The sequence below is a fragment of the Canis aureus genome, chromosome 5 (assembly GCF_053574225.1).
Source record: "Canis aureus isolate CA01 chromosome 5, VMU_Caureus_v.1.0, whole genome shotgun sequence".
NCBI classification, from domain to species: domain Eukaryota; kingdom Metazoa; phylum Chordata; class Mammalia; order Carnivora; family Canidae; genus Canis; species Canis aureus.
Window position 1 is genome coordinate 6,568,406 of NC_135615.1, and position 27,333 is coordinate 6,595,738.

General features: G+C 39.6%; 1 protein-coding gene and 1 long non-coding RNA gene across 4 annotated transcripts in view; one reads left to right on the top strand and one right to left on the bottom strand.

The window, feature by feature from the left end:
- APBB1IP (amyloid beta precursor protein binding family B member 1 interacting protein) overlaps positions 1-14,481 on the bottom strand; it is a 107,845-nt gene extending 93,364 nt beyond the window's left edge. Inside the window, exon 1 of one of the 3 annotated variants that reach the window (XM_077896709.1) lies at positions 14,427-14,481. The gene's annotated coding sequence lies outside the window, so the exon portion shown is untranslated. Of the gene's footprint in view, positions 1-13,514; positions 13,875-13,918; positions 14,130-14,426 lie in introns of those variants that run through there. The other 2 variants (XM_077896708.1, XM_077896707.1) reach the window with 2 other exon arrangements.
- The window catches only part of LOC144313648 (uncharacterized), a 42,768-nt gene continuing 29,662 nt past the window's right edge, over positions 14,228-27,333 (top strand). Inside the window, exon 1 of the long non-coding RNA XR_013379273.1 lies at positions 14,228-14,382. This is a non-coding gene — a long non-coding RNA (uncharacterized LOC144313648). The remainder of the gene's footprint in view (positions 14,383-27,333) is intronic.

The window sequence follows — 27,333 nt, forward strand, 5'->3', positions numbered from 1 at the left end:
GAAACAATCAATGAAACTAAAATGAAACAATCAATGAAACTATGAAATGGAGAAGATATTTGAAAACGACATATCTGATAAAGGATTAATATTCAAAATCTTTTTTTAAAAGATTTTATTTATTTATTCATGAGAGAGAGAGAGAGAGAGGCAGAGACACAGGTAGAGGGAGAAGCAGGCTCCATGCAGGGAGCCTGATGTGGGACTCGATCCTAGGACTCTAGGATCACACCCTGGGCTGAAAGCAGGCGCTAAACCACTGAGCCTCCCAGGGATACCCCTCCAAAATCTATAGAACTTATCAAACTTGACACCCAAAAGACATATAACCCCTTTAAGAAATGGGCAGAAGACATGAATAGACATTTTCCCAAAGACATCCAGATTGACTAATAGACACATGAAAAGATGCTGAATGACACTCATTATCAGGGAAATACATATCAAAACCGTGATGAGATACTACTCCATACCTGTCAAAATGGCTCAAATTAACAACATAAGAAACAACAGGTATTGGCAGGATGTGGAGAAAGGGGAACCCTCTTACACATTGTTAATGGGAATGCAAGTTGGTGCAGCCGCTATGAAGAACAGTATGGAGGTTCCTCAAAAAGTTAAAAACAGAACTATCCTACAACCCAGCCATTGCAGTACTAGATGTTTACTCAAAGGATACAAAAATACAGATCTAAAGGTGTACATGCACCCTGATGCGTACAGTAGAATTATCAAAATAGCTGAACTATGGAGAGAGCCCAAATGTCCATTCAACTGATAAATGGATAAATAAGTTACATATATCAGCCATTAAAAAGAATGAGATCTTGCCATTTGCAATGATGTGGTTGGAACTAGAGTATATTATGCTAAGTGAAATAAATTGGTCAGAGAAAGACAAATACCATATGATTTCACTTTGATGGACATATGGGAAGTCGGGAGGAGAGAGGGAAACAAAACAAACCATAGGAGATGCTTAATGATAGAGAACAAACTGAGGGCTGATGGAGGGAGGTGAGTGGGGAAAAGGCTGGATAGGTGATGGGTATTAAGGAAGGTACTTGTGATGAGCACTGGGTGTTGTATATAAGTGACAGATCACTGAATTCTACTCCAAAAACCAGTATTTCACTGTTAACTAAGCAAAATTTAAATTAAAAAAAATTTTTTTTACACTGTGGGGGGCACTTGATGGGATGAGCACTGTGTGATATGCTATATGTTGGCAAATTGAACTCCAATTAAAAAATATAAATAAAATGTACTTTGAAAGCAATAAATAAATAAATAAATAAATAAAATAATTTTTAATGTATTCTTTTGTGTTTGGCTGCTTTCACTTAGGATAATGTTTTCAAAGTTCAGCCACATTGTAATGCATATCAGCACTGTTTCTTTTTATTGCTGAATATTTCGTCATATTAAAACACCATATTTTGACTATCCATTCATTAGTTAATGGAAATTTGAGTTGTTTCCACTTTTCAGCTATTATTAATTATGTTGCTATGAATATTTGTATGTAAGATTTTGCATAAAATATGTTTTCATTTCTCTTAGGATTCCCAGGAATGAAACTTGCTCGGTTATATGATAACTTTAACTTTTTGAGGAACTGCTGAACCCTTTTTCCAAATTTGTGGTGTGATTTTACATTCCACTGGCAATGTATGAAGGTTTGAATTTCTCCACATCCTCATCAATACATGTATCTGTCATTTTGATTATAGCCCTCCTAGTGAGTATAAAGTTCTCATTGCAGTTTTGATTTGCATTTCCCATATGTCTAATGATGCTGAGCAGTTTTCATGTGTTAACTAACTGGTCATTTCTATATCTTCGTTGGAGAAAAGTCTAGATCCTCTTTCTAGTATTAAAATGGATTTTATATATATTATTATGTTGTCATAAGACTTCTATAAATATTCTAGATATAAGTCCCTTAACAGATACAGATGGGTTATGTTTCAATAAACTCATTGTAAGGTGAAAATATCCTAAGTAAAAAATGCATTTAAAACACCTAGACAGCATAGCTTTTGCCTAGCCAAATTTAAACATGCTCAGAATACTTACATTAGCCTACTGCTGGGCAAAATCATCTAACACAAAGCCTATTTTATAATAAAGTGTTGAGTATCTTATGTAATTTATTGAGTATTGCACTGAAAGTGAAAAACACAATGGCTATGCAGGTGCAGAATGGTTATAGGCATATTACTTGTTGAGCCTTGTGATCCTGTGGCTGACAGGGTTAAGGCTAGGGGCTGCTGCTCAGCAGTATGAGGGAGTATTTTACCATATATTGCTAGCCTGGGAAAAGATCCACATCCAAAATTCTAAAAGTGTAGTTTCTACTGAATGAGCAATGCTTTCACATCATGATAAAGTCAAAAAATTCTAAGTTGAGCCATCATAAGCTGGGGACTCTTTGTATATCACTTGCAAACAAAATATTTTCTTCTATTCTGTGCATTATTTTTGTACTTTCCTGATGGCACTGTTTGCAGCACAAAAGTTTTAAATTTGGAAGTAGTACAATTTATCTATTTGTGTGTGTGTGTGTGTTTGGTGTTATATCTAAGAAACTATTACTTCACCCAAGGTTATAAAGATCTAATCTTATGTTTTTCCCAGGAGTTTTACTATTTTAGCTTTTCATTAAGGTCTATGATCCATTTTGAGTTAATTTTTGTGTGTAGTGTGAGTCATTATTTTTAAATAGATGCTACTGAGAGCAGAATGTTTTTTAATACCTTAAAGTCCTCCCAGAAAGGTCTTTTTCTCTTTCTGTGATTTAATAACTTACAGTTCTTTGCACATTCAATCAGAACATACTCATTGAGTCATTTGTGAAATGTAGGTGCAGTGAACAAGCCACTGTGATAAAAATAAAAGGGAACTATAACAGCAAGCACTATACTGCTATAATCCAGGACCAATCCAAATGGATTTAGGGTAAATTTCTGATTGCTCCTGCAAAGAACCAGACTCCAGCAACACTGGCTTAAATTGAGTCCAACCACAGAAAGATTACTGAATAACCTGGCATAGAAATTAATCCTTGTTTTAAAATACATAGATACCAGCAAAACAAAACAAAATACCTCAAGACCTCAAGAACCTCAAACATCTGAATTAGCATATATGGAGTGAAATTCAACATCTAAAAGCCTATGTATTTTATATTTGTTCCACCTAACAGTTACCGTGGAACTTTCTTATGTCAGACTACAAATCCTTAAACACTTTTTTAAATGATATTCCCAGTCCTTAATTCATGGCTCACATTTATATTTCAACTAGCTAAGCAATGTATTGTTTTTTAGGGGGCATCTCTATCATTTATTGCCTCTTGGTAAAAAGTCTGAACTCCTTATACCATTTGGCTCATTGTCCCAGCAGGGACACAAATCTAGTTCTGCAGCAGAGATAACCTGTCAAAAATGAAATTATTCTCTCATCCCATTGTGTCAAATTGTGGAGGGTCATTCAATGCCCTCCTCTGTCAATATGCACCAGGGGCAACTCCCCCGATGCCTTTCCCAGGAGTGATCAGGGTTTGTACTGCAGCAGTCTCCAAGATTAAATCAGTAGGCTATCTGAGCACTCTTGTCCCAAAAGGTACAAAGACCAAATCTGGGAAGTCCATGTCAATCAGAGAAAGACAAACAGAAGGTGAAGGAGCAGGTGGCAGAGAAGCCAATGCTTTTAGTCAGGAAGCAGAGACTAGATGGTTGGTCTACAGCCCTCATTGCTGCCTGTGTGCAGGCCATCCTTGCATGTTTCCAGATAGCTGGAAAAGCTGATCAGAGAAAACACCTTCTAGGATGAGCTCATCAACAATCCATCAAACACATCACTCCAAACTCATCAACATCTTCCTTTAAACCTTTGCTTACAGTAAAAGTAGTTTATTTCTCTTCTTCCATACACACTATACCTCTGTGCTGTTTCTCCTCTTTTTCTCTTTTATTCATCCTTACCCACTATGCAAGGCCAGCTCAAGGCTCACTGCTGGATCCTGGTGATCTACCCTCATCTTATATCCTGTAGCAGCAGTTGTGAGGATCACTAATTTGATAGTTCATCAGTTCCCTTAAGGTATGTATTGTTACCTTCTCAACTATGTTGCAGAGGCAAAATTTACACATTAACTTTGTTGGGACCTGGCATAGTGCCATGGCTGGTACTTAGAACTCAGTATAAGCTAGCTCACATTCACAGATATTAACACCGACTTTATTATTTTTTTTAACACTGACTTTAAAATAATGATAGGAGGAGTTATAAATGTGGAGCAGTCACTATAGGTCAGACACCTAGAGTGTCTAGTTTAATTTTCAAAACAATTCCCTGATGTGGTGACATTATTCTAATTTTACAGGCTATAAAACTCAAGCCTAGAGAAATTAAATAATTTGTGTGTGCTCATGCAGCCAGCGAGTGGTGAACTGGACTGTACCTGGGTCTAACTCAAAAGTTCATGTTCAAAATCAGCATGTCATGCTGCCTTCCAAAAGGAAAGACTGTGATTGTTAAGAGGTGAAAATTGGCAATTGCTTTGCTCATACCTCTGTTACAGTGTTTATATGTCTTTCACACTCAATTATGAGTTCAGATATGGAACCCTGTATTTTCATTAAGTGTTGACATATACCATTTACTTAGTAAAGATACTCAGTGGCTGGGTAATCTTGGGCAAGTTACTTAACCTCCCTGTTGGCTTAGTTTCTTCAGCTAAAAAATGGCAACGAAAACAGTCCTTCAAAACAAAGCAAAACAAAACAAAACAAAACAAAAAACAAAACAAAACAGTCCCTCTCTCATGGGGGTGAAATGGTGTTTATAAAGTGCTTAGTAAAGTGACAGGCACATATAAAGGGGTATTAGTGATACTAATATCAGCTATTATCATCTTTTTTATTACTATACTCTCCATCTAAAACCAGTGATGGAGACAAACTTCAGGTGGCAGAGACCATATTCAGTCACATATTCATACACACATTCCCATGTTTACAGCTGGATGGGTACTTTTTCTTTGTTGCATTTCTGTGAACCTAGAAACTGAGCTGGACTGCCATTTTTTTGTAGACCAGGCATTTTAAAAAGACCAAGCCACTGGGAAGGACATCTATAAATATTGTTTCTTTGACAGAGATTCTTAGCCATTCTGAATAAGACAGGACATCAGAACACCCCTGAGGCTTTTTCAAACCAAACCTATGAATCAAAACAACTCCATCTTCCAAATCCTATCACTACTGTCTCTACCCCCACAAAGGAAGTATATTTCTGGAGTTGAGAACCACAGTAAAGAGAGCTGTTGTTGATGCTTATGACTAGTAGGTGTAATCAGAGAGAGAAAGAGTGACAGAGAGAGAGAGAGAGAGAGAGAGAGAGGTGGCAACCACTGTTGCCTAGACCAACAGTTCACATTTTGCCGGATGTGGGTGGGTGTAGGGCACACTGCTCCACCATTTATTTCCATTTTTTTTCAGTTTCTGTTACTATTAGGCAGAATCCAAAAATTAAGGTGGGAAGGGAAGAGAAAGAATAAAAAGGCAGGTAAGCAATGATAATTTGAGTTTGTTTGTTTTTGTTGCTAGAGGACTAAGAAAGTATTGAGAGCAGATTTAAGTATGAATTAAAATCAAGTTCCAGGGACAGACCTCATACTTATAGGAATGCTATTCCCTGCTTTTTCCCTTTACCTTACTTCATAATTCATCCAATATCCTCCATGCACCTGAAGAGTCAGCGTATAGTTAGGACACAATAATTGTGCCATTATCTAGAGTTGCGCTGTCCAGTTGGGTAGCCACTAGTTCATGAGGACTTCAAATGTGGCTAGTCCAAATAGAGGTGTGCTATAAGGGTAAAAATGCTTGTTTTAAAAGATTTGGTATGAAAAAAAAAGAATAAAAGATTTCACCAATAATTTTAATATTACTTAAATTTAATGCTATTTAGTATAATTACTATTAAGTAATTAAATGACCATTCGGGACATAAATGAAGTTTAATGTATTACTAAAACTAGCATTATTTTATATGTTTTATATATTATATTTATATATATTTATATTTATTTATATATTTTATTAATATTTTATATTATTTTTATATTTATATTCACTATTTTACTGTGTTTCAAGTGGCTTCTTTAAAATTTAAAGTTATATATATGGTTTGCTTTATATTTCTATTGAACAGGGCTGGTCTGGAGTACTACAGTTCCATTATTACAAGTGCCTAAACGTTGACTCAAAGGTGATAGATGGTTGTAAATGTAACATATGAATGTAATTTGGATATGAGTCATCAAGAGTTAAATTAGAATTGCCCCATTTCCTTTCCCACTGTACTTTATCCTCCAGTAGAACTGACAAACTCTTTCATATATGTGGTACCTGGGGTGGCCTTCCAGTGGCCACCTGGAAATACCTTTATCCTTCAAAGTGCCTCTTGGTCACCCTCATATAAAGTCTTCCCTATAGTCACTCTGTTCACCATATTATTTCCACACCTATCATTGAATATCACACACTTGAATGTGTTTATTTACAGGCCTGTCTTTCCCATTCAACTAGAAGCTTCTTGAGGTTAGGAGCTATATCTTATTCTACTTTACACCCTCCACATTGGGCACATGGTTGGCCTTCTATAGATGTGTTGAAACTGAAAAAAAAATAGTTCTGATTACAGCATGTTTAGCAGTTTCATGCAACTCAAGCATACATATAAGAACCATACTCCCTCCGTAAGTCTCACTTTGAGGGATGCTTCTCTGTTCTGACAGTGGGGTGACTATCTTGGGGGTTTCAACTTCTCTATTCAGTCGTGGTCTTATGAGCCACGTGTTTACAGCATAGCGTTGCACTGCGTTTGCTCACATTCATGGACCAGGCGACTTCATTTCTGCTTGTTGCTTACAATAGGGTAAATATACTGAATTAGTAAGCATGTTAAGGAATAGTCTTGATTTGCTAAGCCATATCATTTATGGAATTTAACCAGAAGGAAACCTTCCTCTTAAAAGAACAAAACAAACAAACCAATACTATATCCAGAAGCTACTCAGTTCATTGACCTGTCAGTTGTGAATTTTACATTATTAGCAGACATGAATGAGTTCGTTAATGTTGTTACTATAAATAGAGTAGCCTTAAGATAAATTTACTTAATTAGTAATGTAATTAATATGTTGTAAATCTCCTGCAAAAGATTTCGTGGTATTTCCCTCCCTCCCCTAATTGTTTTATTTTTGAGATGAAATCTTAAAGCATTCAATTGAAAGTACTTCTTTATTAAATACATGCTTCCAGATTTTGAAAATGCACTTAATTAAAGACTGGAGTTTTGCCTGGTGAAAAACACAATCTATTAAATGGTAATCAACCACTTAAGCAGCATTCCACTAAATACTACCATTCCATAACTATGCTGTTTCGATGCCTATAGTAACCAGAACAAGTGAAATATCAATTAGCACCATTTCAGTATACTTCCTAATGAAGTAGAAAGTACTTTCATCTTTCCAAATACTGTAACAGTGTCATCTAACATCCTCCAACAGCTGTTAGTGGCCCTTTAGCCCTGTTCAAACACTTGCATCTATCTGGATATCCAGCAGTGCCAAAATGAAGCTCCCCTCTCTTCCAAATCTGGTCCTAGATTTTGTAAATATAAGTATCTTAACCTCTGGTTGAGATAAAAAAATCTCCTTTGTGGAAAAGGCCTTTGTTCTCCATCCCTCAGAATCCATTATTAAACACAATCACGGAAATCTTGTATTGCAGAATGCCCATGTCACTGGTTAGCACTTAGTGTTCTTTAGTATTATTTCTTGCCTTTCCACTCATTAAAAATAATTTTCATTGTCTAGAGTCTCATGGAGGTGGAATATTACTGAGGGTTTGACTATATTCTTAATTTTTATCTGTATAATAAAGAGTACAGGTCAACAAACCTTTCAGCAAGGGTTTTTTTTTTTCCTTTCAACAAATTTTGAAAGAATGGTTAAAGCCATAGGATATAAAAGATCTGGTTTTATTTTCTATTTCTTTAACTCTCAAACTATCATTTCTAAGTTTGTAAAATCAGAATAATAGTATCTACCCAAAAAGTTACTTAGCTTGAATGACCTTAGCCTTATATATAATAAGCACATATTTACCAGTTGATACTTCATATTCACATCCAAAGCTGAACTTCTGACCACCTCCTCTCCAAACTCCCCCTGTCAATTGATGGCAGTTCCATCTTCCAAGTTGTTCAGGCCAGGACTTTGGAGTCATCACTGGCTCTTCTCTCAAACCCCACATTCTGTTGGCCCTACCTTCAAAATGCATGGTGATTCCCAAAGCTTCCTAATGGGCTCCTAGTTTTTTTTTTTTTTTTTTTAAGATTTTATTTATTCATTCATGAGAGACACAGAAAGAAAGAGAGGCAGAGACACAGGAAGAGGGAGAAGCAGGCTCCATGCAGGGAGCCTGACGTGGGACTCAATCCCAGGTCTCCAGGATCACGCCCTGGGCTGAAGGCGGTGCTAAACTGCTGAGCCTCCCAGACTCCCTGGGCTCCTAGCTTTCATTCTTACTCTGTTCAGTTTATTCTCAAGCAGTGAGGGCAAACCTTTCAAATATAAGTCAGATCATGATACTCCTTTCCTCATAATCCCCCAACTGCCCCTCAATTTCACTCAATAAAAGCAAAAATTCTTACAATGGCCTATGGGACCCTACATGATCTTCCACCTCTTCATGCTCCTCTCCAACCACATCTCCTGCTACTCTCTTCCTAGTCATATACTTTCTACCCACGTGGGTCTTCTTGTTTCTTGAATATACCAGGCAGATCCCTGCCTTACAGCTTTGGCCCTGTCTGTTCCCTCTTCTGGGAACACCCTTCCCTCAGATAGTCTCTTAGTTAATTCCTTCAAAACTGTGCTCAGATCCTATCCTACCCAGTGAGGCCAAGCCTGACCACCTTATTAAGTATTACAACTTTACTTTGCTCAACTTTGTCTTTTTTTTTTATGACACTTTTCACTTATTACTACTGAGATTATTTATTTATTTATTATTTTTATTGACTATTGTCTGTATCTCCCCATTAGAATATAAACTCCATAAATGCAGAGATCTTTGCCTCTCCTGTTTGCCAACATGTCTCAAGCACCTGGAATAGTGCTCAGCAAATATTTTTTAAATGACTGAGTCGTATTTAGAGTAGAAATTTAAGTAACATAAAAAAAATGAGCAGTTCCTAAGTTATATATTTTTTATTACCCTTAAAAGTTATGGTTATCCACTGGTGAATCTTGGTCACTTCAGTAATGAGTAAGATACCTCTAACTATTTCCATGGTACTTACTCTTAATCATTTATAGCCCACTTTGCTTTTATGCTGTTTAAAATAAGTTATCTTCACTTAACAGTGAACACTTCACTTTACAATCATGCCTACAGTTGGTGGAGATTCTAATCTGTTTCCCAAGTGCCGGTGTACTCTCTTAGTTTGACGTCTTTGCAAATGCATGTACATGCTTTCTACATGCTTTCAAAAAAAAATCAGCACATTCGCAATAGTGATGACGTCTGTTGAGAAAAAAGGGGAATGCTATTAGGAGGAAGTCAGAAGATATATTGGTAATATTTTACTTCTTCAGTTTGGGTATAGGTATCCAGATGTTGGCTTTATTATTATTCATTGTAATTTACATATACATTATACACCATCTTTTGTATATGAAACATTTCATAATAAAAAAGGAAGGACAAAAATAAATCTAGACTAGTATTTACTTGTTCTACTACCACTCTTTATTTTTCTTCTAGTTTGATATACCTCTCTGGACATAAATCTTCTAGCCAGTGTGTGGAAACTAACTTTTGTTGATTTAGCATTTATACCTTCTCCCAGCCCACAACCATCTCACTGATGAGTGATGTGAGATGAAATCAGAAAAGATCCCCAGCAGAAATAAAAAGAATATGATACTCATGGCTTTATTGATTTAGTCAACCTAGAAGCTATCAAGAGGGATGAGAATAAAGATAAAAATGAAAACATGTGATGGCTGCCAAAGCAGATTATTTTTTTCAAAAGACATATATAAAGATAATAACTTCACAATTGATTATAATACCTTATCTTCCCACTACAGCAAGGCAAGTTCCTTGGTTACCTTTATTTCATCCTCCCTTCCCTGACCCCACTGTAGTACAGGGATTTGATATTTACTTCTACAGCACACAATTCTGGTCATGTGTAGAACTGTTCACTGCCCATTTATGTCCGCTTTCCCCACCCCCCCATCCCCACCACCTCGCCGCAAACAGACTACAAGTTCACTGAAGAAAGGCTCCATGTTTTTTCACCATTTGAGCCCTGTCCCCAGTACAGCTGCTACGGTGTTGGCATGAGACTAGCTCAGTTCAAAGGTCAGCTCTTCTTACTCTCTGTGTAACCTTCTTAACCTCTCTGTGCTTTCATTTCTTCGAAGATAATAACCATGGCATAAGCCCAGGATGTGAGAATTAATGCAATGACACATCTATATTAATTAGCACAAGGGTCTGGTCCAAAATCTAAGCTAAGTCAATAGAATAATTATTTACGATTACCATTTGGTGATGAAGAAGAAACCGAGTTGAGACAGAATAGTTCTTACAATATGATTTTTCATGAATCAAGTGCCTAGTCAATCTTCAGGAAATGTATGGAAACTGTGTCATGAATTTAAGCTTCAGAGTGCATGCTGAGAAGGTGTGGTTCCTTGGAGTGGGGCTACATCTCTGCCTGTTCATGCCTCAGGGTTAGGACCAACAGGGCTGCCTGGGTCAGGGGCTTGTGACATTTTGATGGTACAACCCAGAAGTGGAACTGATGTATCTGGACACTCAGAAAATATTTTTTGAGTCCCAACTATGGTGCCAGGAATTTGGCAAGATTATGGAGACGTGGTGGTGATAGGTCACATCTCTGGTCCCTATCCACAGGCCCCGCCTTGTCATGCTGCACCTATAATCTAGCCCCTTTAATAGAATATAGCTTATTCAATGCTATTCCTTAGTGCTGCTATTGTTGCTTCTCAAGAGACATCTGTTTACTTTTCCAAATATATTGCAGTTTCCCCTACAAATCATGTTTCTCATGACAATTATAACTGTAATACAGATAAACATGACTACACAACCAGTGTACCAATCTAATACCTCAAATCCTGGCATTTATTGAATTTATAATGAATTACTTAAATTTATAATAATTGCTTAAACTTTAAGCTACTTGTCACATAGAATGACAGAACTGACATAAAACATAGACATATTGAGACACCTGGGTGGCTCAGTGGTTGAGTGTCTCCCTTCAGCTCAGGTCATGATCCTGGGGTCCTGGGATGGACTCCCACATGGGGCTCCCTTCAGAGAGCCTGCTTCTCCCTCTGCCTATGTCTCTGCCTCTCTCTGTGTGTCTCTCATAAATAAATAAATAAAATCTTTAAAAGATATATAGACACATTTACATACTAAAAATATGTTAATAAGAATTGCTCTATTTTGAGGTGAGAATTACTAAGATCATTCTATGGCCTATAAAATAAACTCATGAGGTCTTTAAAATGGAAAATATTTTGGTGTGGCAAGCTATGATATGCCAACTTAATTTATTATAAGATCTGTGGACTCACTACAAGGTTTTGGATATAAAAATAATTAAAACAAGATTTTAATTAAAAGTAAATAAAAATAATAATGCTTTTGAAAGTAGTATGGCTTATGGCTGCCTTGGTGGCTCAGTCAGCTAAGCGTCTGCCTTTGGCTCAGGTCCTGATCCCAGAGTTCTGGGATCAAGCCCCATGTCAGGCTCCCTGCTCGGCAGGGAATGTGCTTCTCCCTCTCCTCCCTGCTCCTGCTCTCTCTCACTATTTCTGTCTCTCTCTCTCAAGAAAAAAAAAAAAAAGAAAAAAAAAGAAAAGAAAAGAAAGTAGTATGGTTTAAAGAAATTCAGAGCGGCATATCAAGCATAGACATTTATGGCAATAAATTTTATAAGTGATTCATTTTAATAATAAGATGAAAATATCTAGAACTTTTTTACTATAAGTTAATAAACATTAAAAAATTAGGTATTTGGTATTCATTCCTAGGATATAAAAATATAAAAAATTAATGGACACTGTATAGCCTAATGAGTATCATGTTTAAGATTTAAAGTAACTAAATCATAATATAATCCATATTATAAAGATATATTTCTTGAGAGATAATAATTGAAGAATTTTGAAATCTAATGTTGATCTGCCCAAGCCTGGGCACAACAATGCCCCACCTCAGTTTTTCAACAGATCCAAATACCAAGAAAAAACACAAATATTAGTATCACTGTGAAAATTATTAAGTACTAATAACCCAAAGATGACATTATATTTCTTAGACCTTTCACAACATACTGAACAGACAGGAAATACTACCCGGAAGAGGTTATGGAAGGTTTCTTAGCACATTTTCTGTGAATTTTGTCAGCTAGTCTTAACTATAAGACTATTTCAGTGAGGCCAGAGGGAAAATTGTCAGTGGTGGTTTATTCCAAGGGACAAAAGCTCTCTTTTCTGAAATTTCTGTTCAGAGGCCGAGAATTTAGAATGCCTCTAGGAAACTACACCTTTAGCGTTCCACAAGGGTATGTACAAGAAATACCTTCCCAGAAGAAAAATAAGAGGTGCAGGGGGTCAAGGGTTCAGGGCGACTCCTGGATATCAGGACATCCTAGTTAGTTTCTTTCGTGCTACAAAATGGCACTCTGGCCATTCGCTCCAAGCCAAATTATGAGACTAACTCCTGGTGTCCAAATCGTTCCTCTATCTTATTTTTTTTAAAGGTTCATTCATTCATTCATTCATTCAAGACACAGAGAGAGAGGCAGACACAGGCAGAGGGAGAAGCAGGCTCCCTGCAGGGAGCCCGATGCGGGACTCGATGCCAGGACCCCGGGATCACCACCTGAGCCGAAGGCAGACAGACGCTCAACCACTGAGCCACCCAGGCGTCGTCCCCCTCTATCTTATTTTAAAACGAAAAGGAGTATCACTAGTAAAGACTTTTTTTTTTTTTTTTTTTAAGAAAAAGAAGATAACGGTTGTCCAAAAGTTTTAAACTCAGGAAACACCCTAAGATACGTCAGACTGCGATCGTCAATCTCAAATTCTCACACGACCGGCCCTGGATGTACGGTGCCCTAGAGCGCCCCCCGGAATTCCTCCGGAGGGGTCAGTCGGGGCTCCTGGGCCGCCAGACAGGCGAGGGTTCGGCCACTTCTCCATCCACCTCCGAAGCAGCTTTGGGCGCAGCGGGGATCCCGGGGCCGCGCGTCCCCCCGAGGGCCGGGCCGGGCGGGGCGCGCGAGTCCTCCGGGCCACGGCCGGGAGCTGGGTCGGACCCGGGGTCAGACGCAGACCCGCGGGAGACACCGGCCCTCGGGGCCCCCGCCGGGCCGCTTACCTTGACGGCTCCCGGGGCCTCGGCTGGGGCGGGCGCGGGCGCGGCGCGGCGCGGCAGCCGCGGGGCAGGCGAAGCGCACACTGGGCGGCGCCCGGCTCAGGTCGGCGGCGCTGGAGGAAGTGGTGTCGGCCCTGCCCTCCCCGCGCAGCGCGCCGCCGTGTGGCGCCCCCGCGGGGGGACGTGTGGAGGAGGGCTCCTGCGCCTCGGGGGCTGCTTTCCCAGCTCCCGGCTCCGAGCCGCATGTCCCCCGGCCCTCCCCCTCCTCGCCACGCCCTTGAAGGAGGGGGGGGGGGGAAGTTCTTGGTTTTCTAAGTTCTGGGAGAAGCTGGGCCTTCCCGCCTGACCCCTCCCCTCCGCGCGCCCCCTTCTCTCCGAGCGTTCGTTCCCTCGCTCAGCGATCCTGCCTCGTCACTCGGTCCACCCGTGGCTGAGGGATGTGGGGCCGCACGACGGCTCCGCAGAAGCCCGACACCCTGAGCGCTGTTGCAACGGTCGGCCTAAGTGTTTGCTTCAAGCCCTTCCGCGCTTCCTCTTTCGGGAGGGTTGAGCAAAGCCGGATCTCCGCGGCGCGCAGCCCACCCTTGGGGGCCTCGGCGCCCGCGTGCCGAGCGCGGACCTCGCCCCGCGCGTGCGCGCAGCTGCCTGGCTCGCCACGCCGCGGGGATGCGCTCCGGCCGGGTGACGCGGCGCGGCGGTCCGAGGTCAGCGATCGGGTGGGTGGGGAAGGGCGCGCTCGGTCCGGGCCATTTCTCAACTGTCGGATTGGCCAACCCCCCTGAAGCTTAACGACACTGAGTTGGCCGGCGAGGCCGTGAAGAAACAGGCACTCCCTGGCGCACACCGCTGCCCGTGGAAACCCAAAAATCCGGTGATCCCCGCGGAGGCGAACTCAGCAATAGCTATTAAACTCACATATGCAGTTATCCTTTGATCCAGAAATCCCACTTCTCAGAATGTATTAGGGTGATAGGAGTGGTGACACGGAGTTTTGCACATATACCCACGCCCATTCTCGGCCGCATGATTTGTAACAGCACAGCACTGACTGGAAGTAACCGGAGGCTGCTCAGAGGGAGGGGGGCCTCCTGAGAGAATGAGGGGAGATCTGAAAATATAGAAGTTAAAAGCAGGATTTGTAAATGTGGTTGAATCCAGCTCCTCTTCCCCTATACATACAGCTGTGTCTTTTAGGGCTTATGTGTGGGGAAGGGGGTGGAGAAGACAAAGACATATGCGAGGCACAAAGTAGGTAAATTAAGATAGTTCAATCATTTAATGAAAAAAAAATTTAAGTATTTTACTTATTCGTGAGAGACAGAGAAAGAGAGAGAGAGAGGCAGAGACATAGGCAGAGGAAGAAGCAGGCTCCCGGTAGGGAGCCCCGTGGGGGACTCGTCGTCCAGGATCATGGCCTGGTCCCAAGGCAGACACTCAACTGCTTAGCCACCCAGGCATCCCTTAATGAAAAACTATTAAACACCTACTCATCTAGGGACAATGGAAATAGTTATGGAGAAAACAATTCCCTGCTCTCCTGGATAGTACTTTCTAGTTGGGAGACAGCAAATTAATATATTTTTTAAAGATTTAATTTATTTATTCATGATAGACACACACAGAGAGAGGCAGAGACACAGGCAGAGGGAGAAGCAGGCTCTGTGCAAGAAGCCCAATGTGGGAATTGATCCTGTAACTTGGGGATCATGCCCTGAGCCAAAGGCAGATGCTCAACCACTGAGCCACCCATGTGTCTCTGCAAATTAATATTTAACTCATGAGTGACATAAGTATTTTGGAGGGAATTAAAAGGTGGGAGTGATGGTAGTGGGGATGGAGCTGTTGTTATTAATTAGGATCATCAAGGAAGATCTTTCTGATATGTGTCACTTGAGCCAGACCTAAATGACTTGAGAAATTAATTAATGTGGATTTTTGAGTGCGAATGTTCAAGGGCTCTGGGTTAAGAGGGTACTTGGGATGCTGGGAGAACAGCAAAGTAGCTAATACGGCTAGAGGAGAACGAGGGGACAGGTGGTATGTGACATCAAAGAGGAAATTGTGGACAGATCATGTGTGGCCTTTCTGGTTGTGGTAGGGACTTCACTGTGAGATAGGAAGCCATTAAAAAGTTGTAGAAAGTAATAGTACTGTATAGAAAGCCAGGGCAAGCAATAGAGTGACTTTCATAAGAGAGGAAGAATGGGCAGGCAATGCCCCTTTGAAAAAGTAATGAAAAGGGGCAGCCCTTCAGAGATTTGGAAAAACATTTCAAGGGAAGGAAGAGCAAGAAAAGCCTTGAGATAGGACCATACAAGGCTAGAAAGAAGGCCAGTGTGACTAGCATATAGCAAAAAAATAAGGCAGTGGTAGAGGATGGGGACAGAGAGGTAAGTGGACCAGATCAGGCAGGGCTTTGGGGTCAGCCTTGAGGACTTTGGGTTTTATTCTGATTGCAATGAAGAGCTATTGGAAAGTTTTTAGGAAGTACGTGGTCTGATTTATGCTGTATGGCATCATGCTGGTTGGTGATTGGAAATAGATCAAATGGGGCAAGGGCAAGACAAAGGGCAATGAGAGATTACTCAGTAGGCTGTAGCAATAGCCATTCAGGTGAAAGATGGTGGTGGCTTTAGTTAGTATTCTAATAGTGGGGATGATGGGAAGAGTTTGGATTCAAGACACAACTTCAGAGCAGAACCAACAGTGTTTGCTAATGGGCTGTTGCAGGAGTGGGGGAGTAGCAGAGTGGCAGAGTGGCAGAAGGGATTAGGAATTGACTGTGAACCGGTGTGGCTGGAAGTCCTGAGAGCTCTAGCGTGAGGCAAGGCTAGACAGAGAAAGGTCAGTAGGGACAAACCGTGTAAAACCATGAAAACCATGTTGAAGATTGTTTTCTCATCCTAAAAACAATGAGATTGTGTTAAAGAATATTTTAAGCTGGCAGGATTTGTATTTTAGGAAAATCACTCTGGCTATAATTGGGGAATTGATCAGATGAGGAGAAGAATGGGTGCAGTAAGATTTCTGAGCTAGGCTGGGTGAGACATTATAATGGTTTGGACTAGATTGGTGACAGTGGAAATGGAAGGAATTGGTGGACCTGAGAGATATTTACAAGGTAGTTGATAGGAGGCTGTGATGACTGGATGTGGACAGAGTGAGGAAGAGGGACGAGCCAAGGATGCCAATTAAGATTCAGGCTTAGAGATAGTGAGTTTTATTTTGACAAATTGTTGACAAGCCTCTGAGACATGCAAGTGGAGACCTCACGTAGAGAGATATATAAGGGTCTGATGCTCAGAAGATGGTTTAGAGTTAGAAATACAGTTTGGGTAATCCACCTATAGGTGGCTATTGAGATGGTTTAGAGAGAAGTGAGTGGGATGAGAGAATGACCCAAGGCTAAGCCTTAAAGAACGTCACCATCAAAGTAGAAGAAGCTTCAGCTTGCAAAGGAGACAGAGGAAGAGCTCTAATGGAGTAGGAGGCAAACCAGGAGAAGGTAGCGTGGAAGTCTCAAGAGTGGGGATGCTTACCCGTGTCTGGAGATGTTAAGAGTAATGTAAGATGAAGATCAAGATGTGCCCATTAACTTGAGCCTTATTAATGACCACAGAGACCTATTTTATTTATTGTATTTAAATTCAATTAACATATAGTGTATTACTAGTTTCAGAGGTAGAGTTCGTCAGTCGCATATAATACCCACTGCTCATTACATCAAGTGCCCTCCTTAATGCCCATCACTCAGTTACCCCATCTTCTCCCAGCATCCACCTCCCCTCCAGCAACCCTCAGTTTATTTCCTATAGTTAAGAGTCTCATGGTTTGTTTGTCTCCCTCTCTGATTTTGTCTTGTTTTATTTTTCCCTCCCTTCCCCTATGATACCACAGAGACTTATTTTAAATAGCATGTTAGGGCTGGAAGCCAGATGGGTTGAGGAGTAAATAAGGAGAAAGGAATGAAGACTGTGAGCAAAATAACCCTTCTGAATAGTTGTGTGTAAAGAGGAGAAGGATAGGAAGGTAGAATGTCAGGCATGTGAAACTGAGGAAGATTTTATTGTTGTTTAAATGGTTTTCAAGCAGGAAGAATCCAGATGAGAGGAGGGGTTAAATATTAAAGACAGAGTAGAGATAATTGATGGTGGAAAGTTCTTATGTTTTTTTTCCCTAGTAATTGAAGTATAGTTTACATATAATATTATGTTAGTTTCGGGTGTACAACCCAGTGATTTGACAATTATATACATTATGAAATGCTCACCAAGGTAAGCGTAGTTACCCCCATTACTGTACAAAATTATTGCAATGTTAATGATTATATTTCCCATGCTGTACTTTTCTCCGTATGACTTAATTTATAATTGAAAGTTTGTAGCTCTTAATTCTCTTTAGTGATTTTGCTTAGCCCCACCCTCCTCATCTCTGACAACCACCTGTTTTGTTTTCTGTATTTATGAGTCTGTTTCTGGTTTTTGTTTGTTCATTTATTTTGTTTTTTAGGTTCCACATATAAGGGATATCATATGATATTTGTCTTTCTTTTTGGACTTATTATCCTTACCATAATACTCTCTATGTCCATCTGTGTTATTGCAAATGGCAAGATTTCATTCTTTTTTACAGTTGAGTAATATTCTATTATGTATACATAATATATGTTATACTATATATATATATATATATATATATATATATATATATGCCATATCTTCTTAATCCACTTATTGATGGACATTTAGGTTGCTTCCATGTCATGGTCATTGTAAATAATGTTGCAGTAAGCATAGGGATGCACATATCTTTTCAAATTAGTGTTTACATTTTCAGCTGGTAAATACTCAGAAGCCAAATTACTGGATCATATGGTATTTCTTTTTTTCATTTCTTGAGAAATCTCCATACTGTTTTACAGACTGGCTGCATGAATTTGCATCCTTACCACCAACACACAAGGGTTCCCTATTCTCCACATCCTCACCAACACATTTATTTCTGTCTTTTTGATACTAGCCATTCTGACAGGTGTGAGGTGATATGTCATTGTTGTTTTGATTTGCATTTCCCCAATGATTAGTGACATTGAGCATCTTTTCATGTGTCTGTTGGCCATTTGTTTGTTTTCTTTGGAAAATGTCAATTCAGGTCTTCTGCCCATTTTTTTAAAAAGATTTTATTTATTTATTCATAGAGACACAGACAGAGAGAGAGAGAGAGAGAGGCAGAGACACAGGCAGAGGGAGAAGCAGGCTCCATGCAGGGAGCCCAACATGGGACTCCATCCGGGTCTCCGGGATCACGCTCTGGACTGAAGGTGGTGCTAAACCACTGAGCTACCCGGGCTGCCTTCTTCTGCCCAATTTTATTTTTTAAATTTTTTTCTGCCCATTTTTAAATTGCATTATTTATTTTATTGGTGTTGAGTTGTATGATTCTTATATATTTTGGATATTCTTTATCATATATATCATTTACAAATATCTTCTTCCATTCAGTAGGTTGCCTTTTGGTTTTGTCAATGGCTTCCTTCTCTGTGCAAAAGCTTTTGGTTTGATGTAGTTCCAATAGTTTATTTTTCATTTTGTTTCCTTTGCCTGGGGAAGCAAATCCAGAAAAATATTGCTATGGTCAGTGTCCAAGAGTTTATTTTTATTCTATGTTTTCTTCTAGGAGTTTTATGGTTTCAGGTCTCACATTTAGGTCTTTAGTTCATTTTATTTTTGTGTACAATGTAAGAAAGTGAGCCAGTTTTTTTTGTTTTTGTTTTGTTTTTTCCATGTGGCTGTCCAGTTTTCCTGCCACCATTTACTGAAGAGGCTCTTTTTGTCCCATTGTATATTTTTGGGTACTTAAATAAGTTAAAATAAGAAAAGTAAGATTTCCTGTATTTTACCAGAAAGGAAGAAGACTGCGTTTAGAGTAGATGAGAATTTTCTTCTTTTTGATAGCTGTGAGATAAGGAAATTCTAATTTGAAACCTCTATTTTCTTTTGTAAGGTAAGAAAAGAAATAATCTTCCGCTGGGAGATAGAAGGGACTATCAAATGGATTATCATAGATTAGGGAAACGAGAAAATTTGACAAGGTCATTGGAGAGAAGGGAGAATGAGTTGACCAGAAAAATTTAATGAAATTTCCAGGCAGTATGAGAATCTATTTGAAATTGACAATGATGGTGTAAGCAATCTGCTCCAGCATGTGACTTTCCTGCAAGACTAGGTTCCCTAGGCTTGGAGAAAGTTTAGCTGTGATGGGTAAGGATGGATTATTGTGTTCGGAAAGTAGGTAGATTAAATTTTGCTTCTGGATGTATCAAGATTATGGGTGCTCACGATGTCCAGAATGTGACCGTGGGCCTCCATGGCTGAAGTGATCAAGGAAATGAGAGGCCAAGGGGTTACGTATATCACCCCAGTTACACCTTGACCTAACTTTTTTATGCGAAATGATTGTGCTTACTATTCTACCTTTTATAACTTTGAGTCATCCAGGATTAGGGTGGCTCAGAATTTACTGTTGAGACTGAGCCTCTTCTGAGAGTACCAAAATGCTAACTGAATGAGAATGGCAAGAAACAAGTGTGATACATGACTCTTCCAGACAAACAATGATGACAAGATTTAAAGTCATCATTAAGAAAGACTGAGATTCAGGTGTCAGGGTTTCAAAATGAGAGAGCAGGACTGACTGTGATTTTTGGAGATGACAGATCTGCAATGGTAGACAGAGAGTTTACCCAAATGGTCTGAGCCTCAAGAGAAATCAGTTTGCTTTTTGCTTTCTTTTCCTTTCAATAAAAGGAGGAGCCATTAAAGGTCTTCCAGTAGTAGTGGGGAAGCTTCACCTTCTAAACTGAAGGAACATGGAGTGTGAGAGAATAAACTACTTTTCCTTGAGAAAGCTACAATGAAAATGCCAAGTTAAAGTTCCAGAACAGAGGAGAGTGGCAGTGAGAGAGTTTGGGATGTGGGGAAGACAAGGGCTGAATGAATCACAGGTGAGGAAGAAGAGAATATCATGGGATGATAGTATGGAAGAAATTTCTCCTGGTGATCTCTTTGCAGAGGGACTAGTGAAGCAGTCTCCCTGGAGTATCCTACAGAGCATGGTAGTGGCTAGAGAACATGGACTCTGGCACCATAGAAGAACTTAAGTTTAAATTGAGGTGGATTTTAACTGTCTTACTACCTTACTGTTTTGGCATGTCCATCAAGTCCAACATGTATTTTGGCCCGTTTCCCTCTGGCTAAAGAGCATTCAGCTTCCGGTAAGGGAATTAAGATTTCTGCCACTTTTGGGAGGGGGGTATGTTTCCCTTTGGCTTAACAATTCATAAAGCTTTGCCTGTTAATTCTATGTAGATTACCCTTAATTATAGGGAATATTTGCTTCTGATTTAGATACATAACTTTTACACTATCTGCAATCCATTTTCCAAAGATGGCATGACCCTATGTCCCTTCCCCATCAAGAGGTGGAGTCCATTTCTCTCCCTCCCCCTTGAATGTGGGTGGGTTCTGTGACTGTTCTGATCAATCGAAGATAGCAGAAGTGATGGTGGGCTTAGCACCTACCGGCTGGGAGCATCATTTCCTACCTCTTTCAGCCCTGAACACTCATGAAGCAGCCTACTCTATCGGAGAGACAGGCCACATAAAGAAGAGAGGCCACCTTAGACATGAGGTGAAGATGCTATCTTGGACACCCAGCCCCATCAAACCTTCAGAAGATTCGAGCCCAAATTACCTAAATGCAGCTACACCAGAGAGCATAGAGAACCAACCAGATGAGCTGAATCAACCTACAGATTCCTGAGAGATAATGAGACATAGCTGTGTTAAGCCTCTAAGTTTTGATTTGTTAAAGCAATAGATACTCAAGACATCTTGAGTACCTCTGTGCCTCATGTTTCTGTCGTAGTAAAGCTTCTGTGCTTTTCCTTTTAAAATATTAATTGAGGGGCACCTGGGTGGCTCAGTGGTTGAGCATCTGCCTTCGGCTCAGGTCGTGATCCTGGGGTCCCTCTGCCTGTGTCTCTGCCTCTCTGTGTGTATCTCATGACTAAATAAATAAATAAATAAATAGACAACAAAAATAACTGTGATTTCTATTTTAATCATAAAAATACATAATTAGTATACTACTATTAATATTTTATGTTGGTTTTATATATAGTATATGTATTTTTTCTTGCCCGTTAACAAAATGTTCCCTCTGCCTGACCTCTGACCCTCTACTTGTCTTCTGGCCACTGTTTTCAGATATCAATTTCCTGCTTTATACCCTAGTGATAGTCAGTGGGAGGAATACCAAACAGGCTGGATGGAAGAACAGCAGCAGGAGAAGGGTAGAGAAGAAAAGAGAGAGCCCAAGGAGGCTTGGGAGACGATTTTTGGTAGGAAGCTGAGAGAAAAACAGAGAGAAAGATGTCTTTGGGGACACTGCTGGGTATAAGAGGTAGAGAGTGAGAAAGAAGGGAGGAAAGTAATTTGCTTGAAGATTAAACTTGGATGGTTTCTTTGCATCCACACTGCAGAGGCTATGCCTATGGGAGTCCAGTGGTAGGTTACTCAATAAACATTAAGATCTTTGAAATACTGATTATATATATATATATATATATATATATATATATATATACACACACACTGTATCGTCCCAGAGCATATGTCTGTAAAGCAGCGATCATGGCTACCCATGGCATAAGTCAAAGGAAGTTCCTGGAGAGAAGCTCTGAGAGCTCACTCAACTCAGACAGGAAGTACAGTTGGGCCACTTCAGGGACTACAGTTAGAAGTAAGGGACCACCAGGAAGTCTTTCCATCTCTTTATTACTTTTCCTTAAGTATTTTTTTATTGTGATAAAATATACATGACATTGGGGCACCTGGGTGGCTCAGTCAGTTAAGCATCTGCCTTCAGCTCATGATCCCAGGGTGCTGGGATCAAGTTCTGCATCAAGCTCCTGTTCCCCAAGAGTCTACTTCTCTCTCTCCTTCTGCCTACTGCTCCCCCTGCTTGTACTCTCTCTCTCTCTTTGACAAATAGGTAAAATCTTTAAAAAATACATACATGATATAAGTGTATCATCTTAACCATTTTCAAGTGTACCACTTAGTGGCATCAAATACAATAATAATGTTATTCCACCATTACCACCATCCTTCTCCATGGTAGTTTTCATCTTGTAAAACTGAAACTCTATACTCATTGACCACTAGCTCCCCATTCTCCCCTCCTACAGCCTCTGGCAACCATTCTACTTTCTGCCTGTTCTTCACTATCTCATGTAAGTGGGGTCATATACTTTTTTTTTAAAAAAAGATTTTATTTATTCATGAGAGACACACACACAGGGAGAGGCAAAGACACAGGCAGAGGGAGAGGCAGCTCCCCACAGAGCAGAGAGCCTGATGCAGGACTCGATCCCAGGACCCTGGGATCAAGACCTTAGCCAAAGGCAGACACTCAATCACTGAGCCACCCAGCAGCCCCAATAATATACTTTTTGAAACTGGCTTCCTTTACTTAGCATAATATCCTTAAGTTTCATTCACGCTATAGCTTAAGTCAGATTTTCCTTACTTTTTAAGGCTGAATAATATTCCATTGCATGTATATGCACATTTTGCTTATTCATGCAACTTGGGTTGCCTCCATGTTTTAGCTTCTGTTTTTTGTTTTTAAAGATCTTATTTATTTATTCATGAGAGGCACAGAGAGAAAGACCCAGAGACATAGGCAGAGGGAAAAGCAGGCTCCCTACAGGGAGACTGATTCAGGACTTGATCCCAAGACCCCAGGATCATGCCCTGAGCCTAAGGCAGATACTCAACCACTGAGCCACCCAGGTGTCTCAATGTACAAAATTTTTAACTTTTCTGCAGAGTCCAGTATATGTATCTTTTATTTGGTTGCCTGTATCTTTGGTGTCATAACTAAGAAGTCATTGTGAAATCCAATGTTGTGAAGATTTTACACTATGCTTTCTTCTGAAGTTTCCTGGTTTTAGGTCTTACATTTAAGTTTTGGATACATTTTGAGTTAATATTTGTTTATGTTGTTAGGCAAGGGTCAAATTTTATTTTTTTTACATGTGGATATCCAGCTTTCCCAGCACCACTTGTTGAAGACTGTCCTTTACTCGTGTTATGGTCTTGGTAGCCTTGTCAAAGATCATTTGATCATATGTGAGAGTTTGTTTTTGGGTTCTCTATTCTATTCCATTGCTCTGTATGTCAGTCTTTATGCTGGTACTACACTGTTTTGATTTCTATAGCTTTGTAGTAAGTTTTGAAATCAGGAAGTGTGTGTCCTCCAACTTTGTTCTTTTTTAAGATTGTTCTGTCTATTATATATGAATTTTAGGATGGGGTTTTTCTATTTCTACAAAGAATCTGTAGAGTGCTTTGGGCAGTATTGACATTTTAACAATATTAAGTCTTCTAATCCATGAACATGGGATTTGATTCCATTTATTTATAATTCTTTAATTTCTTTAAGCAGCGTTTTGTGGCTTTCATTGTACAAGTCCTTCAACTCTTGGTTAATTCCTTAAATTTCTTTCTTTCTTTCTTTCTTTCTTTCTTTCTTTCTTTCTTTCTTTCTTTCTTCTTTCTTTCGAGAGTAGAAGTGAGTGGGGCAGATGGGTAGAGAGCAGAGGGAGAGGGAGAGAGAGAGAGTCTCAAGCAGTCTCCCTGCCAAGGGAAGAGCCCAACTCAGGGCTTTGTCTCATGATCCTGATCATGACCTGTGCCAAAATCAGAGTCAGCGGCTTAACCAAATGAGCCACCCAGGTGTCTCAATACTTTATTCTTTTTGATGCTATTGTAGAATTATTTTCATAATTTCCTTTTCAGATGGTTGTTTGTAGAAATGCAACTGATTTTTACATGTTAACTTTGTGTCCTGCTAGTTTGCTGAATTCATTTATTAATTTGAACAGTTTTTTATTTGTTTGTTTATTTTGGTGTGGAATCTTTAGGGTTTTCTATAGAGGAGATCATATCATCTGCAAACAGAGATAATTTTACTTTCTCCTTTCCAATTAAGATTCTTCTTATTTCTTTTTCATGCCTAATTGTTCTGGATAGAACTTCTAGTAATTGTGTTGAATAAAAATAGTGAGAGTGCACATCCTTGTCTTGTTCTTAATCTTAGAGAAAACACTTTCAGTCCTTCACCATTGAGTTTGATTTTTGCTGTGGGTTTTTCAGATATGATTGTTATATATTAGGTTGAGTAGTTTCCTTCTATTCCTAATTTCTTAAGAATTTTTATCATGACAGGATGTTAAGTTTTGTCAAATGCATTTTCTCTATCCATTGAAACGATCATGTGTTTTTTCTTTTCCTTCATTCTGTTAATGTGGTATATATTATATCAGTTGATTTTCATATGCTGAACTCCCCTTGCATTCTAGGAATAAATTCCACTTGATCATGGTGCTTAATCCTTCCAACATGCTGCTGAATTTTATTTGCTAGTATTTTGTTGATTTCATTTCTCTTTTTGTACTCATATGGTTTATGTCTAATATTCTCTACCTAACTGCTTTTTTTCTTCTTTTTCTGTAAATTAACTTTTTTGCCCTACCTCACATATGACCACTCCTTGGAGTAGCTCCCCTGGACTCCAGACTCTGAGAGATATCCATGCAGAAAGTTTGTTGAGAACGATTTTAGAAATGAGGCTTGTAAATGAGTGAGGGAAGAGGGATTGAGAGAGAGAGAAACTAACTACGGTATATTGGCAACAAAAGCCTTAGCCAATTATACAGAGAGCTCTAGGCAAAGGAGACAGGACCTTTGCTTGCCCCATATTAACCAGCCATTGGATACTGACTGTCTTTGGGGAGGAGGGGATGCCCTTAAACAGAGCAGCTCTTTTTGGTCAAGGGCAGTTTCTGGAGAAGGATTCAGATGTGAGCAGTGAGCAGCTACCACTACTGTAAAGGGAATATGAACCTTGGGCATCGTAATCCAGATTGACCTCATGTCCCATCTCAAATACCAACTGGAACTGAAGAGAGTCCTTATGTTCCACTTTAAAATTCCTGGGAGCTAGAATCTGATTTGCCATGTTTGATTTGTTATCTTCTGATCAGCTCTGGCTCTGGAAGTGAGTTTATGAGGTATATTATCTCCTGGGATCTAACTGATAAATGTTTGCTAGTATCCAATTATCAAAACAGCTATAATTTGTCTTTGATTGTAAGTGCTGATAAGTAAAGATTTAGTATTCAGTCTCTAAACCAGGTACTATTTGTCTAACATTTTTGTTAAAGAGTAGTTATGATTTTGTTGAAATAGAGGCAAACATTTAGATAAATATGATTCTAAAAGTCAGTGTTTGTACATGTAGGGATGTGTGGGACAAATGGGTGGACAGGTCATGTAAAAAAAAAGCTCACATTTATTCAAAAGATTGAATAGTTACCTTTTTTTTAAAAAATATTTTATTTATGTGAGAGAGAAAGAGGGAGAGAGAGAGAGCATGAGTGTGGGGAGAGGCAGGGAGAGAGGGAGAAAGAAGCAGACTCCCTGCTGAGCACAGAACCCAAGGCAGAGCTGAAGTCAGACACTGACTGAGCCACCCAGGTACCCCATTACCTTTATTTTAAAAAGATTTTTATTGGGATCCCTGGGTGGCGCAGCGGTTTGGTGCCTGCCTTTGGCCCAGGGCGCGATCCTGGAGACCTGGGATCAAATCCCACATCAGGCTCCTGGTGCATGGAGCCTGCTTCTCCCTCTGCCTATGTCTCTGCCTCTCTCTCTCTCTCTCCGTGACTATCATAAATAAATAAAAAATTAAAAAAAAAGATTTTTATTATTAAGTAATCTCTTCACCCAACATGAGGCTCAAACCCACAGCCCCATTAAGAGTCACATACTTTTTAAAGATTTTATTTTTCTCAAAAAAAAAAAATTTTTTTTATTTTTGAGTGATCTCTCCACCACAATGTAGGGCTCAAACCCACAACCTCATTTAGAGTCACATTCTCTACTGACTGAGCCAGCCAGGCACCCCTGAATCTTTACCTCTTAAAAGCATTTTTGTTTGCCATGTCTATAGTTTTACCTTTTCCAGAATGTCATATAAATGAAATCATATAGTATGTAGCTTTTCAGATTGGTTTTATCCACTTAGCAGTATGCATTTAAATTGATCTAAGTTTTTGTGTGGCTTCATAGCTCATTTCTTTTATTACTAAATAGTATTCTATTAAATAGATATATTGTAGTTTGTTTATCCATTCACCAAGGACATTTTAATTGGTCCCACTTTTTGGTGGTTATGAGTAAAACTGCTTTAAACATTAAAACTGCTTTAAACAAACATTTCATATCAGTTGGCTAAATTCCTGGTAGCAGGGTTTCTGCATCATATAATAAGACTATGTGGGATCCCTGGGTGGCGCAGCGGTTTAGCGCCTGCCTTTGGCCCAGGGCGCGATCCTGGAGACCCGGAATCGAATCCCACGTCGGGCTCCCGGTGCATGGAGCCTGCTTCTCCCTCTGCCTGTCTCTGCCTGTCTCTGCCTCTCTCTCTCTCTCTCTCTCTCTCTGTGACTATCATAAATAAATTTAAAAAATTAAAAAAAGACTATGTATACTTTGTATGAAATTGCTAAACTGTCCTCCAAAGTAGTTGTGTCTTTTGTATACCGATCAACAATAAGAGTTCTGTTGTTCTGCATCTTCACTAGCAATTGGCATTGTCAGTTTTTTGAATTGTAGCCATTGTTAATAGGTGTGTGGTGGTATCTCATTGTCATTTTTTGTTTGTTTGTTTTTGTCTGTTTTTTTATTTACTC